Here is a 19,267-nt window from a genome sequence, read left to right on the forward strand (position 1 = left end):
AGTCATTGTGGTAGTCTACAAGCCTCCGGATGCAACATCCCAGCAATTCCAGGAACAGCTGTTAAAAATTGACCACTGTCTGGAAAATCTTCCAGCTCCTGCACCCAACATCTTGCTCCTGGGGGATTTCAACTTAAGGCACCTAAAATGGAGGAATATAGCAGATAATATTGTTGCAGTAATAACACCAGGAGGCAGCTCTGATGAAAACTCACACTCACACGAGCTTTTAAATCTCTGCACAAAATTCAATTTAAACCAGCAAATAATAGAGCCTACTAGACTGGAGAATACACTAGACCTCATATTCACTAACAATGATGATCTGATGAGAAATGTCACCATATCAAAAACAATATACTCAGATCACAACATAATTGAGGTTCAGACATGTATGCGTGGAGCCCCAGACCGACAAAATGAGACTAGTCACGAGGGAGCATTCACCAAATTCAACTTCAATAACAAAAACATAAAGTGGGACCAAGTAAACCAAGTCCTAACCGATATAAGCTGGGAAGATATACTAAGCAACACAGACCCAACTTATGCCTAGAACAGATTAACTCGGTGGCACTCGACGTATGCACAAGGCTTATTCCTCTAAGAAAAAGGAGGAGTAGATGTAAAATAGAAAGAGACAGGCGCTCCCTTTACAGGCGACGGAAAAGAATAACAGAGCGGCTAAAAGAGGTCAATATATCTGAAATGCGCAGGGAGACACTGGTCAGAGAAATAGCCAGCATCGAACTTAAGCTAAAAGAATCCTTTAGGAGTCAGGAATCGCGGGAAGAACTTAAAGCTATAAATGAAATCGAAAGAAACCCAAAGTATTTCTTCTCCTATGCCAAATCAAAATCGAGAACAACGCCCAGTATTGGGCCCCTACTTAAACAAGATGGGTCCTACACAGATGACAGCAAGGAAATGAGTGAGCTACTCAAGTCCCAATATGACTCAGTTTTTAGCAAGCCGCTAACCAGACTGAGAGTCGAAGATCAAAATGAATTTTTTATGAGAGAGCCACAAAATTTGATTAACACAAGCCTATCCGATGTTATCCTGACGCCAAATGACTTCGAACAGGCGATAAATGACATGCCCATGCACTCTGCCCCAGGGCCAGACTCATGGAACTCTGTGTTCATCAAGAACTGCAAGAAGCCCCTATCACGAGCCTTTTCCATCCTATGGAGAGGGAGCATGGACACGGGGGTCGTCCCTCAGTTACTAAAAACAACAGACATAGCCCCACTCCACAAAGGGGGCAGTAAAGCAACAGCAAAGAACTACAGACCAATAGCACTAACATCCCATATCATAAAAATCTTTGAAAGGGTCCTAAGAAGCAAGATCACCACCCATCTAGAAACCCATCAGTTACACAACCCAGGGCAACATGGGTTTAGAACAGGTCGCTCCTGTCTGTCTCAACTACTGGATCACTACGACAAGGTCCTAAATGCACTAGAAGACAAAAAGAATGCAGATGTAATATATACAGACTTTGCAAAAGCCTTCGACAAGTGTGACCATGGCGTAATAGCGCACAAAATGCGCGCTAAAGGAATAACAGGAAAAGTCGGTCGATGGATCTATAATTTCCTCACTAACAGAGCAGAGAGAGTGGTCGTCAACAGAGTAAAGTCCGAGGCAGCTGCGGTGAAAAGCTCTGTTCCACAAGGCACAGTACTAGCTCCCATCTTGTTCCTCATCCTAATATCCGACATAGACAAGGATGTCAGCCACAGCACCGTGTCTTCCTTTGCAGATGACACCCGAATCTGCATGACAGTGTCTTCCATTGCGGACACTGCAAGGCTCCAGGCGGACATCAACCAAATCTTTCAGTGGGCTGCAGAAAACAATATGAAGTTCAACGATGAGAAATTTCAATTACTCAGATATGGTAAACATGAGGAAATTAAATCTTCATCAGAGTACAAAACAAATTCTGGCCACAAAATAGAGCGAAACACCAACGTCAAAGACCTGGGAGTGATTATGTCGGAGGATCTCACCTTCAAGGACCATAACATTGTATCAATCGCATCTGCTAGAAAAATGACAGGATGGATAATGAGAACCTTCAAAACTAGGGAGGGCAAGCCCATGATGACACTCTTCAAGTCACTTATCCTATCTAGGTTGGAATATTGCTGCACTCTAACAGCACCTTTCAAGGCAGGTGAAATTGCCGACCTAGAAAATGTACAGAGAACTTTCACGGCGCGCATAACGGAGATAAAACACCTCAATTACTGGTAAAGGTCCTGAAGATAAAGACGTACAAACTATGCTATTTGCTCTTAAGTATCTGCACACTGTAGTCAAAGCATAATAGTTTTACCATCTTATGAGCAAGAGATTGTAATAACTCACTACAATGGATACATTACAAATCTTTTCATGGAACATTGCTTCCATCAGGAAGCGGTTGCCTGACTTACATCATATTAGTGCAACCAAGAATATTGATGTCATCTGTTTGCAGGAATGTAGATTGAAAGATGGAGCACCTCCACCAAACTTGCCTGGATATGCAGCGTATAACCTAAGGTCAACCAACTGTTGTGTGATGTATGTCAGAAAGAGCTTGCCACATTCACTCCTTTCCTTGCAGAGTCGAGTTAACATGCAGTATCATGGTGTCAAAGTATATGCAGGCGATTTTTCCATAAACATTTTTAATCTCTATGCCCCAGCGAACCAGCTTCGACCTGATGCTTTACCAGATCGCATCAATAGTGAACCTACCATCATTCTTGGAGATTTTAATGCCAGACATAAGAATATTGGTGGGTCTATAACAAACACCAATGGAACTAAACTAGTGAGATTGCTAAATGAGCATGATAATGTTCGAATTGTGGGCACTACTGAGCCTACTCACATATATGGTGGCATACTAGATCTGTGTCTTGGATTTAATACATCATATACGATGCATGACTCTGTCATAGTTGATGATCTTCTATCTGATCACTTCCCAAGACTAACAACTGTCAATCTTGATCACATCTCCAGCAATCAAGGAGCTAAATACAGAAGGAGGAAACTTATTCTCAAACCAGAACACAGAGACAACTTTATTAACCACTTGGATCAATGGTATAAGAATTACGAGCCCATTGGCACACAAAAATTTAATGATGATTTAATTACCACTATTGAGAGTGTTCTCACAGATCAAGTGGGCAGGAATAGGAAACAAAAACCCTCCACTATAAATAACAATAAAAACCAATGTAAATACTATAATGATCCACAGCTGCGCAATCTAACACATGCAGCTAGGAGGATTGGTAAAGCATACCGTGAATGTAGAACCCCAGACCTGCTCAGAACGTTCCAAGCTGCACTAACAAATGCAAGGAATAGAAAGGAAGAACTTAGGCAACAGGAATGGGAACAGTTTGTTAGTGGATTAAATAGGTCCACCCCTTTGAGTTTGGCTTGGAAAGGTATAAATAAAATAACCAGGAAAAAGACTGGCAATGTTGCTCATCCCTTTCCTCTTGAAAAAGCAAATGACCTCATAAATGACTGGCATCCAGGCATGAAAGCCTTCCATCTCATATTAGAAAAAATTTAGAGAGTACTTCTGAAGAAATGTTGAAACTGATTAATTTTATGAGCCAAAATATTGATGAGAGTGATTGCCTCTTTACCGAGTATGAATTAGATAATGCATTAACCAAAGGTCGATCAACTGCTCCTGGAGAGGATGGTATAACCTATGATATTCTCAGAACTCTAAGGCACGTGCCTGATAACCCTTTGTTGGCACTGTATAATCTCAGTTACATTGAGGGCGTTCTTCCTACTTCCTGGACCAATAGTCTCATTGTGCCTATCCCTAAGCCCCAACAGCCTGATACATTTAGGCCGATCTCCTTAACTAGTTGTCTTTGTAAAACTTTTGAAAGAATGATGCTTAACAGACTGTACTACAGAATCAGACATCAACTTTCCCCCTACCTCTATGGGTTCATGAAAGGTAAAAGTGTGCAGAACTGTATTTCCACCTTTCTCACTGCACACACCTCTACTAGTTTTACCACTTTTCTTGATCTAAAATCTGCATTTGATATTGCGAACAGAACCGTTATACTACATGAACTAGCCAAAATGAATATTGGTGGTAGCTTACTCTGCTGGATAATAGGATACCTGTCAAATAGAGTATCCTCTGTCCTTTACCAAGGCTTCAGAAGTGATTCTAAAGAAATGTCTTTAGGTACACCGCAGGGAGGAGTTCTTAGTCCCATGCTATTTAATATTCTGATTAATGCTCTCCTAAATGCTCTACCTGTCTCACCTAAACATATAGCTATAAGCTATGCTGATGATATCATGATCCATACAACAGGGCATAAGAAGATGAATACCATTCTTAATGAAGTTCAAGCAATTTGTAATCGACTAGGCCTCATAATATCTTCCTCTAAAACTAAGATATTAACAAGCAAACGACATCCCCCACCCATCTATTTGCAGGGTGAAATCATTAGCTACGTTAAAACTTACAGATATCTTGGTGTAGATGTACCCTTTAACAAATCCACTATACCACAACTAAACAAGAAATGTAAAGCTAGGCTAAATGCTCTCAAAGCTGTTGCTGGCTACAATCCCAACTATGGTGCAAATGTGAGAATCGTGAGAATGATGTACATAGCCTATGTTAGGTCCTTAATTGATTATGCTGCTCCCATGTTGATATTAGCTAGAGAAAGTTCTCTCCGACCCTTGGAGTTAATGCAAAATGAAGCTCTCAGGATTATTCTTGGCTGTCCCAGATCTACAAAAGTTCTTAACATGAGGAAGGAGCTTGGTATTTCTAGTATCAGTGATAGGATTGTTGAAATTAACACTGTACTCGGTATTAGAATGTTGAGAAACGAACCAGACACTGTCACAGTGAATCTTACCAAGTGTCTAGAGGTAAATACACACAGATCTAAATGGATTGTGAAAACGTGCAATTGCATTAAGTTTTATAACCTGCATGAACTGTATCACTGTAGGCAACAAGAGCATTTCACCCCTCCATGGAAGATGTGTTCATTTAATATCACATACCTACAAGTTCCTCCCAAGAAGCTCATTGCTAGTAATCCCTTCCTTAAATCTCTTGTTAGAGCAACTGCTCAAGAAGAAATTTCTCACCTAGCTGGTAGTAACAAGTTATCACAAGTTATATACACTGATGGATCTAAACAGGAGTCTTCTGGCAGGGCTGCATCTGCTCTTGTTGCCACCTCCCTAGTTAAGAACGATAATAAATTTGTTGAGTTAGGCATAAGAATTAACAACTGGGCGTCTACACTGCAAACTGAATTGTTTGCAATCCTAATGGCGCTAAAGCTAACCTATGACACTGAGCTTGACTCTATCATCATTACTGATTCTATGTCATCATTGAAGGCTCTTGGCTCATATAATGACTCCAACAACATGCTCATTGGGGAAGCCAGGTATAGATACTCAAAAATTAGGGACAAAGGAATTAATGTACAATTGCTATGGATCCCATCACACATTGGATTACTCCTTCATGATAAAGTTGATATGTTAGCCAAGAAGAGTATCGAGAAGGAGAATGTAGAATATAACTTTGGTATAACTGTGTCTACCATTAGGAATAATATTAGGAGAGAAGTAAATAATGAAAATGATTGTTATAGGAATGCAGTTAGAAGCCTGAGTAGATCTATAACCCACTATGATAACATGAACGTAGATAAGTATGTTTATGGAGCAACTTGCAATGTGAACAGACTGACTGATGTTGTAGTGGCCAGGCTTAGGCTTGGTTATAAGTACTTCTGGCAGTTTGGGAGACACACAGATGATGATCAAACTAAATGTAAATTATGTGATCAGGCATATGGTCATTCTCTTGAACACTATGTGCTTAATTGTCCACTTATTGAGGAATACAGAGACAGACAGTATAATAACCTATGTGACATGTCAAGATATCTTATTAATGAAAATAAGATACCAGATATACTAAGCAAATTTCCTAAATTTGCTTGTAACAGATAAGTGAACTATAGATATGTAGATATAAATCCATATGTATTCTTGTTAACCCTTTGGGGCCTAGTTCCTAGGCCTTTTGTGTATCCATATGCTCTCGCGCTACCGTCCACAGGATGGATATGGGGTGCACAATAAACTAGCCACTTCGGTGGCAAAATCTAAAAAAAATTACTGGGAGCGCTTGAGGTTTCTAAACCTGTATTCCCTGGAACGCAGGAGGGAGAGATACATGATTATATACACCTGGAAAATCCTAGAGGGACTAGTACCGAACTTGCACACGAAAATCACTCACTACGAAAGCAAAAGACTTGGCAGACGATGCACCATCCCCCCAATGAAAAGCAGGGGTGTCACTAGCACGTTAAGAGACCATACAATAAGTGTCAGGGGCCCGAGACTGTTCAACTGCCTCCCAGCACACATAAGGGGGATTACCAACAGACCCCTGGCAGTCTTCAAGCTGGCACTGGACAAGCACCTAAAGTCAGTTCCTGATCAGCCGGGCTGTGGCTCGTACGTTGGTTTGCGTGCAGCCAGCAGCAACAGCCTGGTTGATCAGGCGCTGATCCACCAGGAGGCCTGGTCACAGACCGGGCCGCGGGGGCGTTGACCCCCGAAACTCTCTCCAGGTAAACTCCAGGTAGATTTTAGATTTTGCCACCGAAGTGGCTAGTTTATTGTGCACCCCATATCCATCCTGTGGACGGTAGCGCAAGATTATATGGATACACAAAAGGCCTAGGAACTAGGCCCCAAAAGGGTTAACAGGTGTACATATGAGTTTACATCTACATATCTACAGTTCACTTGTCTGTTACAAGCAAATTTAAAAAAAATTGCTTAGTATATCTGGTATCTTATTTTCATTAATAAGATATCTTGAATGTCACATAGGTTATTAATTATACTGTCTCTGTATTCCTCAATAAGTGGACAATTAAGCACATAGTGTTCAAGACAGTGACCATATGCCTGATCACATAATTTACATTTAGTTTGATCATCATCTGTGTGTCTGCCAAACTGCCAGAAGTACTTGTAGCCAAGCCTAAGCCTGGCCACTACAACATCAGTCAGTCTGTTAACATTGCAAGTTGCTTCATAAACATACTTATCTACGTTCATGTAATCATAGTGGGTTATAGACATACTCAGGCTTCTATCTGCATTCCTATAACAATCATTTTCATTATTTACTTCTCTCCCAATATTATTCCTAATGTTATACACAGATATACCAAAGTTATATTCTGCATTCTCTTTCTGGGTACTCTTCTTGACTAACATATCAACTTTATCATCATCTCGAAACTTGGAAGGGGACAGGAGAGGAAGAAACCTGGGAGGGGACAGGAGAGGACGAAACTTGGGAGGGGACAGGAGAGGAAGAAACTTGGGAGGGGACAGGAGAGGAAGAAACTTGGGAGGGGACAGGAGAGGAAGAAACTTGGGAGGGGACAGGAGAGGAAGAAACTTGGGAGGGGACAGGAGAGGAAGAAACTTGGGAGGGGACAGGAGAGGACGAAACTTGGGAGGGGACAGGAGAGGAAGAAACTTGGGAGGGGACAGGAGAGGAAGAAACTTGGGAGGGGACAGGAGAGGAAGAAACTTGGGAGGGGACAGGAGAGGAAGAAACCTGGGAGGGGACAGGAGAGGACGAAACTTGGGAGGGGACAGGAGAGGAAGAAACTTGGGAGGGGACAGGAGAGGAAGAAACTTGGGAGGGGACAGGAGAGGAAGAAACTTGGGAGGGGACAGGAGAGGAAGAAACTTGGGAGGGGACAGGAGAGGAAGAAACTTGGGAGGGGACAGGAGAGGAAGAAACTTGGGAGGGGACAGGAGAGGAAGAAACTTGGGAGGGGACAGGAGAGAAAGAAACTTGGGAGGGGACAGGAGAGGAAGAAACTTGGAAGGGGACAGGAGAGGAAGAAACTTGGGAGGGGACAGGAGAGGAAGAAACTTGGGAGGGGACAGGAGAGGAAGAAATCTGGGAAAGGACAGATTAGATTTTGCCACCGAAGTGGCTAGTTTATTGTGCACCCCATATCCATCCTGTGGACGGTAGCGCGAGAGCATATGGATACACAAAAGGCCTAGGAACTAGGCCCCAAAGGGTTAACAGGAATACATATGGATTTATATCTACATATCTATAGTTCACTTATCTGTTACAAGCAAATTTAGGAAATTTGCTTAGTATATCTGGTATCTTATTTTCATTAATAAGATATCTTGACATGTCACATAGGTTATTATACTGTCTGTCTCTGTATTCCTCAATAAGTGGACAATTAAGCACATAGTGTTCAAGAGAATGACCATATGCCTGATCACATAATTTACATTTAGTTTGATCATCATCTGTGTGTCTCCCAAACTGCCAGAAGTACTTGTAACCAAGCCTAAGCCTGGCCACTACAACATCAGTCAGTCTGTTCACATTGCAAGTTGCTCCATAAACATACTTATCTACGTTCATGTTATCATAGTGGGTTATAGATCTACTCAGGCTTCTAACTGCATTCCTATAACAATCATTTTCATTATTTACTTCTCTCCTAATATTATTCCTAATGCTAGACACAGTTATACTAAAGTTATATTCTACATTCTCCTTCTCGATACTCTTCTTGGCTAACATATCAACTTTATCATGAAGGAGTAATCCAATGTGTGATGGGATCCATAGCAATTGTACATTAATTCCTTTGTCCCTAATTTTTGAGTATCTATACCTGGCTTCCCCAATGAGCATGTTGTTGGAGTCATTATATGAGCCAAGAGCCTTCAATGATGACATAGAATCAGTAATGATGATAGAGTCAAGCTCAGTGTCATAGGTTAGCTTTAGCGCCATTAGGATTGCAAACAATTCAGTTTGCAGTGTAGACGCCCAGTTGTTAATTCTTATGCCTAACTCAACAAATTTATTATCGTTCTTAACTAGGGAGGTGGCAACAAGAGCAGATGCAGCCCTGCCAGAAGACTCCTGTTTAGATCCATCAGTGTATATAACTTGTGATAACTTGTTACTACCAGCTAGGTGAGAAATTTCTTCTTGAGCAGTTGCTCTAACAAGAGATTTAAGGAAGGGATTACTAGCAATGAGCTTCTTGGGAGGAACTTGTAGGTATGTGATATTAAATGAACACATCTTCCATGGAGGGGTGAAATGCTCTTGTTGCCTACAGTGATACAGTTCATGCAGGTTATAAAACTTAATGCAGTTGCACGTTTTCACAATCCATTTAGATCTGTGTGTATTTACCTCTAGACACTTGGTAAGATTCACTGTGACAGTGTCTGGATCGTTTCTCAACATTCTAATACCGAGTACAGTGTTAATTTCAACAATCCTATCACTGATACTAGAAATACCAAGCTCCTTCCTCATGTTAAGAACTTTTGTAGATCTGGGACAGCCAAGAATAATCCTGAGAGCTTCATTTTGCATTAACTCCAAGGGTCGGAGAGAACTTTCTCTAGCTAATATCAACATGGGAGCAGCATAATCAATTAAGGACCTAACATAGGCTATGTACATCATTCTCACGATTCTCACATTTGCACCATAGTTGGGATTGTAGCCAGCAACAGCTTTGAGAGCATTTAGCCTAGCTTTACATTTCTTGTTTAGTTGTGGTATAGTGGATTTGTTAAAGGGTACATCTACACCAAGATATCTGTAAGTTTTAACGTAGCTAATGATTTCACCCTGCAAATAGATGGGTGGGGGATGTCGTTTGCTTGTTAATATCTTAGTTTTAGAGGAAGATATTATGAGGCCTAGTCGATTACAAATTGCTTGAACTTCATTAAGAATGGTATTCATCTTCTTATGCCCTGTTGTATGGATCATGATATCATCAGCATAGCTTATAGCTATATGTTTAGGTGAGGCAGGTAGAGCATTTAGGAGAGCATTAATCAGAATATTAAATAGCATGGGACTAAGAACTCCTCCCTGCGGTGTACCTAAAGACATTTCTTTAGAATCACTTCTGAAGCCTTGGTAAAGGACAGAGGATACTCTATTTGACAGGTATCCTATTATCCAGCAGAGTAAGCTACCACCAATATTCATTTTGGCTAGTTCATGTAGTATAACGGTTCTGTTCGCAATATCAAATGCAGATTTTAGATCAAGAAAAGTGGTAAAACTAGTAGAGGTGTGTGCAGTGAGAAAGGTGGAAATACAGTTCTGCACACTTTTACCTTTCATGAACCCATAGAGGTAGGGGGAAAGTTGATGTCTGATTCTGTAGTACAGTCTGTTAAGCATCATTCTTTCAAAAGTTTTACAAAGACAACTAGTTAAGGAGATCGGCCTAAATGTATCAGGCTGTTGGGGCTTAGGGATAGGCACAATGAGACTATTGGTCCAGGAAGTAGGAAGAACGCCCTCAATGTAACTGAGATTATACAGTGCCAACAAAGGGTTATCAGGCACGTGCCTTAGAGTTCTGAGAATATCATAGGTTATACCATCCTCTCCAGGAGCAGTTGATCGACCTTTGGTTAATGCATTATCTAATTCATACTCGGTAAAGAGGCAATCACTCTCATCAATATTTTGGCTCATAAAATTAATCAGTTTCAACATTTCTTCAGAAGTACTCTCTAAATTTTTTCTAATATGAGATGGAAGGCTTTCATGCCTGGATGCCAGTCATTTATGAGGTCATTTGCTTTTTCAAGAGGAAAGGGATGAGCAACATTGCCAGTCTTTTTCCTGGTTATTTTATTTATACCTTTCCAAGCCAAACTCAAAGGGGTGGACCTATTTAATCCACTAACAAACTGTTCCCATTCCTGTTGCCTAAGTTCTTCCTTTCTATTCCTTGCATTTGTTAGTGCAGCTTGGAACGTTCTGAGCAGGTCTGGGGTTCTACATTCACGGTATGCTTTACCAATCCTCCTAGCTGCATGTGTTAGATTGCGCAGCTGTGGATCATTATAGTATTTACATTGGTTTTTATTGTTATTTATAGTGGAGGGTCTTTGTTTCCTATTCCTGCCCACTTGATCTGTGAGAACACTCTCAATAGTGGTAATTAAATCATCATTAAATTTTTGTGTGCCAGTGGGCTCGTAATTCTTATACCATTGATCCAAGTGGTTAATAAAGTTGTCTCTGTGTTCTGGTTTGAGAATAAGTTTCCTCCTTCTGTATTTAGTTCCTTGATTGCTGGAGATGTGATCAAGATTGACAGTTGTTAGTCTTGGGAAGTGATCAGATAGAAGATCATCAACTATGACAGAGTCATGCATCGTATATGATGTATTAAATCCAAGACACAGATCTAGTATGCCACCATATATGTGAGTAGGCTCAGTAGTGCCCACAATTCGAACATTATCATGCTCATTTAGCAATCTCACTAGTTTAGTTCCATTGGTGTTTGTTATAGACCCACCAATATTCTTATGTCTGGCATTAAAATCTCCAAGAATGATGGTAGGTTCACTATTGATGCGATCTGGTAAAGCATCAGGTCGAAGCTGGTTCGCTGGGGCATAGAGATTAAAAATGTTTATGGAAAAATCGCCTGCATATACTTTGACACCATGATACTGCATGTTAACTCGACTCTGCAAGGAAAGGAGTGAATGTGGCAAGTTCTTTCTGACATACATCACACAACAGTTGGTTGACCTTAGGTTATACGCTGCATATCCAGGCAAGTTTGGTGGAGGTGCTCCATCTTTCAATCTACATTCCTGCAAACAGATGACATCAATATTCTTGGTTGCACTAATATGATGTAAGTCAGGCAACCGCTTCCTGATGAAAGCAATGTTCCATGAAAAGATTTGTAATGTATCCACTGTAGTGAGTTATTACAATCTCTTGCTCATAAGATGGTAAAACTATTATGCTTTGACTACAGTGTGCAGATACTTAAGAGCAAATAGCATAGTTTGTACGTCTTTATCTTCAGGACCTTTATTTTTAAGCATTTTTCGGCATTTTGGCAACCAGTGATAAGGCAAGTCTTGAAGACAAGAGTCATGGGCTTCTTTCTCACAAATTGCTGGAAGCTGAACGGAGATTGCTGCACTTTGGACATCATCACCATGCTCAAGAGCATCATCCTGATTACATATATTTATTAAACTTGTCAGGATCTGTTCAAGATGCTCAATTTTTTTCTGGAAAGTTGTTATAATATGAGGAAGGTCTAACGAATCCAATGCCTCTCCGGAGGATGGCACTTCTGGGTTAGTGCTTTCTTTAACACCTATCACCTTAACAGGTACCATGGTTACATTAGTGTTCTCTGTTTCATCATTCATTGCAGGTAGGTCCTGTGCATCTGACTCATCTCCAATTTCCAGGGAGGTTACCTGTGTGGTGTCCGTCTGACTGTTGTAGTTGTGTGTATTGGGAGAAATGACAAACTCATCCCCATATTCAGGTGTAGCCATAGGTATCTGTAGTGGCAGACCAGTAGTTCCATATGTGCTAGCAGGGATGGCTAGCTCCTCCACAGCTGGTGTGTGTGATGGCATTCTGGTATCACCAGAATCCTTTGCAGTGAGGTGGGGTTCTTGCACACTTTGCAGAGGTTCAGTCTCAGATCTGGCTGTGGTAGACTGGATGGCCCCATCCTCAGTTACCATTAAAGGACTGTTATCAGGTTTACATCGAAGGTTGTTTGGGTTCTGACTGCAGTCCTTGTGGGAGACTGTAACCCCAACTTCTTTACAGTTAATACACTTAAATTTTCGGCTGTCAGGGCCTACTGTGCATTCTCTAGTGGAATGTTTCCCAGCACACTTACCACACCAAGAATGTAGTATTCCACAGTCTACTGCAACATGGCCATAGTGCTGGCATTTGTAACACCTACGTTTAGGGGGTAGGTACACTTCGATGTTTAGGAAACGTAAACCATGCACCCAGATATTCCGGGGGAGGGGCACAGGACCTACCCAACTGGCAATAATTTGGGATTTTCCTTTAAGTCTTTTAGGCTTGATGATATGCTCACTTAGAGTCAGATGGGATGGGTCCATGCAGTGAGGGTATCCTAAGATTATGATACTGACCCATTTTTTAAAGTGGTGAGTGTCTGATGGAGGTCGGAGCAGCTTAATATCCCCATAAGGTGTACTAAGTAGATCATTAATCAGCTCTTTATTCTGCTCCACAAACACAAAGTTGTGTGTGTTTTTCCTAAATTGGATCCTTGAGTTAGGATGCTTGTTTACAGCTTCCATTAGCCATGCACACTTAGCAGGCAGCGGGGTGTTGTCAGGGAAGTTCAGCTTAACACATTCTTCCTTTGAAGAAAGACTTCTTGCAGCCTCTGTGCACCAAGGACGTTTAGTATCACATTGTGTACGAGTCAAGTGAGTCTGACTACGTCGACGCTCTAGCCCTTTCTCACTTTTTCTCTTTTGTTTACTTTTATAGGTCTGGAAGCTATCTTCATTTCCATCACCTGCAGAAATAGGTTCCTCTATGACAGTTGCCATGTTTGCCAGTGAGGATATCTGGTGTAAGACTCACAACACAAGAATTCCTCGCTTATCTTTCCCTTATAGCTTATGCAAGAGCAAATATTCACTACAAAGTCAGAAGTCCAAAATAGATCACAAGACACAAGTGCTCAAGTTCAATGAACACCTCCAGCCATACTCAACCCAGACCACCACCACTCAACACGACACACACCCCACCAAAAACACACTCAGAGACCTCTTGTATGTGTGGTAATAATATGGTACATATAATGATATAATGGATGGTACAGGAGGCCTGGTCACAGACCGGGCCGCGGGGGCGCCGACCCCCGGAACTCTCTCCAGGTAAACTCCAGGTAAACAGGCGAGGTCTTACACCTTATCACAAATTACAAAGATGAAAAGAGAGAGAGAGAGAGAGAGAAAGTAGGTAATATTGAGCATAAAATTAGAATTCTGACATACATCACATTAAACATGAGGTTCAAATTCGATGATAACTTCCACTTGAGTTAGTTCAGGCTACTGCCACCTAATGTACCTCACTGAAATAAAAATATAGCAGACATCACAATGAATGGTGAAGACAACCTCTTACCCCAACCATAGATTGTAAACAGTATTAAAAAAAAAAAAAAAAATAAAAAAAAAAAAAAAAAAAAAAAAAAAAAAAAAAAAAAAAAAAAAAATAACTAGGTAATGTTACAATGACAATGAGATAAATCACTCTGGTCGACTTCCTTGGTCCATCCTGGGTAACTCACACGTTACTATGTTATACATGTATGCAAGCATAAGTGTGCAGCTGTAGATAGATGAACCAGTACCTAAACAATCTCACTTACACACGCGTTACTATGCATGACAAGTGTTACCAAGTACACCAAGTGTACACTTTATCACACCATGGCGTAATAGCGCACAAAATGTGTGCTAAAGGAATAACAGGAAAAGTCGGTCGATGGATCTATAATTTCCTCACTAACAGAACACAGAGAGTAGTAGTCAACAGAGTAAAGTCCGAGGCAGCTACGGTGAAAAGCTCTGTTCCACAAGGCACAGTACTCGCTCCCATCTTGTTCCTCATCCTCATATCTGACATAGACAAGGATGTCAGCCACAGCACCATGTCTTCCTTTGCAGATGACACCCGAATCTGCATGACAGTGTCTTCCATTGCAGACACTGCAAGGCTCCATGCGGACATCAACCAAATCTTTCAGTGGGCTGCAGAAGACAATATGAAGTTCAACGATGAGAAATTTCAATTACTCAGATATGGTAAACATGAGGAAATTAAATCTTCATCAGAGTACAAAACAAATTCTGGCCACAAAATAGAGCGAAACACCAACGTCAAAGACCTGGGAGTGATCATGTCGGAGGATCTCACCTTCAAGGACCATAACATTGTATCAATCGCATCTGCTAGAAAAATGACAGGATGGATAATGAGAACCTTCAAAACGAGGGAGGCCAAGCCCATAATGACACTCTTCAGGTCACTTGTTCTATCTAGGCTGGAATATTGCTGCACACTAACAGCACCTTTCAAGGCAGGTGAAATTGCTGACCTAGAAAATGTACAGAGAACCTTAACGGGCACGCATAACGGAGATAAAACACCTCAATTACTGGGAGCGCTTGAGGTTCCTAAACCTGTATTCCCTGGAACGCAGGCGGGAGAGATACATGATTATATACACCTGGAAAATCCTAGAGGGACTAGTACCGAACTTGCAAACGAAAATCACTCACTACGAAAGCAAAAGACTTGGCAGACGATGCACCATCCCCCCAATGAAAAGCAGGGGTGTCACTAGCACGTTAAGAGACCATACAATAAGTGTCAGGGGCCCGAGACTGTTCAACTGCCTCCCAGCACACATAAGGGGGATTACCAACAGACCCCTGGCAGTCTTCAAGCTGGCACTGGACAAGCACCTAAAGTCAGTTCCTGATCAGCCGGGCTGTGGCTCGTACGTTGGTTTGCGTGCAGCCAGCAGCAACAGCCTGGTTGATAAGGCGCTGATCCACCAGGAGGCCTGGTCACAGACCGGGCCGCGGGGGCGTTGACCCCCGGAACTCTCTCCAGGTAAACTCCAGGTAATGTTAACAGACTGACTGATGTTGTAGTGGCCAGACTTAGGCTTGGTTACAAGTACTTCTGGCAGTTTGGCAGACACACAGATGATGATCAAACTAAATGTAAATTTTTTTTTTTATTTTTATTTAAAACATAGAACAAATACAATAATGTATAAGAGTATAAAATTAAAAACCATACTAGATATTACAAAACCTCTAGTACACAATCCCGGTACATTTTAAGAACACCATAGATCATGGCCATATTACAACCATATACATAACCCACAACCATATACATAACCCACAACCATATACATAACCTACAAACCCTCCTTTTATAATAATCATTAATGCCAGTGCAGACACAGCTGACACTTCTACCCCCCCCCCTCCCCGTATGTACAGTCCCCGTTCTAAATAACATACATTGAATTATCCTAATGAATGATCATACCCTGACCTCATCAAAACCTAAGAGTTGGTAAGTAAGTAAGTAAGTAAATTTATTCAGGTATACACAAATACAGTTACATAGAATTATCATACATAGCAGCATATGTGTAGAGAACCTAGGATAACCCAAAAAAGTCAGACAGAGTGACTTATTTCCATTGGGGTCCTTTTACCTTATTATTATAATATAAAGGTTATAATATTTTCTTATTATTCTACAATGAAGATAACATCTTATTATCATACTAAAAAGACTATCTACTACACGAGGGTCATTAAGACTATCTACAATACGAGGGTCATTACTAGGGATAAGGTCAAATTTACACGTATTTTAGCTAAAAAATAGAAAATCATTCCCCTCCCTTTCTGTAGCTACATTCATCAGACACCTTTTGGCAGTCTTCTTGAACTGGTTCATGCTACGACTGGCTTTGGCATGTGCGGGTAGTCTGTTCCATTCCTTTATTGCTGTACAATAAAAGGTGTTTGAAGCCTGGCCACTGACTGTGGGTACTACAAAGTTGTGCTCTCTCCCCCTAGTACTATGATTGCTTTGGTTCCCAACCTGCAGTTAGAATGATAACAAATTCTCACTACAGGCAGCACACTCCACCAATATTCAATACACTAAACCTACTCACCATACAAAACATCCATACTTATTACTGCACCTATTACATACATAGAACACTTAACTCTGATATTAACCCTCCCCTCAAACATCTCCTTGCCAACCTCAACAGAACACATGACCATAACACAAGGCACAGATCACTCTTTGATGTTCCTCGTGTTCATCTCACACTATGCAAAAACTCAATGCACATAAAAGGCCCTAAAATCTGGAATTCATTACCTGTAAATATAAAAGAAACACTACCTGTTTATAAATTCAAGTCTCTACTCAAAGATCACTTACTCACCCAAAACCAAATAAATACTGAATAACTGAACCTTATAAATTGTATATCTTAAATGTTTCTCACAATTATATCACATAAATGTTAAACCTAAAACCGAATCTAACTTTATTATTTTTTAAATACACTACCTAACAGAATCCTTCATATGACTGAATGCAACCATACCTGGAGTTTACCTGGAGAGAGTTCCGGGGGTCAACGCCCCCGCGGCCCGGTCTGAGACCAGGCCTCCTGGTGGATCAGAGCCTGATCAACCAGGCTGTTGCTGCTGGCTGCACGCAAACCAACATACGAGCCACAGCCCGGCTGATCCGGAACTGACTTTAGGTGCTTGTCCAGTGCCAGCTTGAAGACTGCCAGGGGTCTGTTGGTAATCCCCCTTATGTGTGCTGGGAGGCAGTTGAACAGTCTCGGGCCCCTGACACTTATTGTATGGTCTCTTAACGTGCTAGTGACACCCCTGCTTTTCATTGGGGGGATGGTGCATCGTCTGCCAAGTCTTTTGCTTTCGTAGTGGGTGATTTTCGTGTGCAAGTTCGGTACTAGTCCCTCTAGGATTTTCTAGGTGTATATAATCATGTATCTCTCCCTCCTGCGTTCCAGGGAATACAGGTTTAGGAACCTCAAGCGCTCCCAATAATTGAGGTGTTTTATCTCCGTTATGCGCGCCGTGAAAGTTCTCTGTACATTTTCTAGGTCGGCAATTTCACCTGCCTTGAAAGGTGCTGTTAGTGTGCAGCAATATTCCAGCCTAGATAGAACAAGTGACCTGAAGAGTGTCATCATGGGCTTGGCCTCCCTAGTTTTGAAGGTTCTCATTATCCATCCTGTCATTTTTCTAGCAGATGCGATTGATACAGTGTTATGGTCCTTGAAGGTGAGATCCTCCGACATGATCACTCCCAGGTCTTTGACGTTGGTGTTTCGCTCTATTTTGTGGCCAGAATTTGTTTTGTACTCTGATGAAGATTTAATTTCCTCATGTTTACCATATCTGAGTAATTGAAATTTCTCATCGTTGAACTTCATATTGTTTTCTGCAGCCCACTGAAAGATTTGGTTGATGTCTGCCTGGAGCTTTGCAGTGTCTGCAATGGAAGACACTGTCATGCAGATTCGGGTGTCATCTGCAAAGGAAGACACGGTGCTGTGGCTGACATCCTTGTCTATGTCGGATATAAGGATGAGGAACAAGATGGGAGCGAGTACTGTGCCTTGTGGAACAGAGCTTTTCACCGTAGCTGCCTCGGACTTTACTCTGTTGACGACTACTCTCTGTGTTCTGTTAGTGAGGAAATTATAGATCCATCGACCGACTTTTCCTGTTATTCCTTTAGCACGCATTTTGTGCGCTATTACGCCATGGTCACACTTGTCGAAGGCTTTTGCAAAGTCTGTATATATTACATCTGCATTCTTTTTGTCTTCTAGTGCATTTAGGACCTTGTCGTAGTGGTCCAATAGTTGAGACAGACAGGAGCGACCTGTTCTAAACCCATGTTGCCCTGGGTTGTGTAACTGATGGGTTTCTAGATGCGTGGTGATCTTGCTTCTTAGGACCCTTTCAAAGATTTTTATGATATGGGATGTTAGTGCTATTGGTCTGTAGTTCTTTGCTGTTGCTTTACTGCCCCCTTTGTGGAGTGGGGCTATGACCTGTCTTTGTAATACTCACTTGTGCTTTACAGTAATCTGTTTACATTAATGTTTTATCACTGACTTCATCATTGCTTAGTTAATCTTAAGTTAATTTTAAGCCAGCCCGTAATGCTATGCATAGTATAAGTGGCTTTGGCATGCTGCTCTTATCTGTATTTTTTTGTACCTCTGTATGTGTGCTCAAATTTATAATAAATAAATAAATAAAAAATAAATAAACCTTGACAAAATTGACAGCAAGATATTCTGGACACTGTTCGTGAGCAATTTTATAAACATGATTTAGCTTCAGTTGTTTTACTCTGTCTTCAACATTCAGCATATCCAACTGCTGTAATTCATCCTGGCCTACATGTTCTCTTGGTCCCAGCCCCAGGATGAATCTTACGATTTTGTTCTGGGTGATTTACAGTCTATCTTTCATTTTTTTTGTCAAGGCAGAGTACCATGAAGAGCAAGCGTAATCCATATGGCATTGTAGTGCATGAACAAGACACAAAAACACAAATTGACAGACTAAAACGGATATGAAACATTACATTCCTATACACATACACTGTAATAAGTAGAAGAATATACACCACCAATATAATATCAAATATTAATGTTAACCA

The sequence above is a fragment of the Cherax quadricarinatus genome, chromosome 63, assembly GCF_038502225.1.
Source record: "Cherax quadricarinatus isolate ZL_2023a chromosome 63, ASM3850222v1, whole genome shotgun sequence".
NCBI lineage: Eukaryota > Metazoa > Arthropoda > Malacostraca > Decapoda > Parastacidae > Cherax > Cherax quadricarinatus.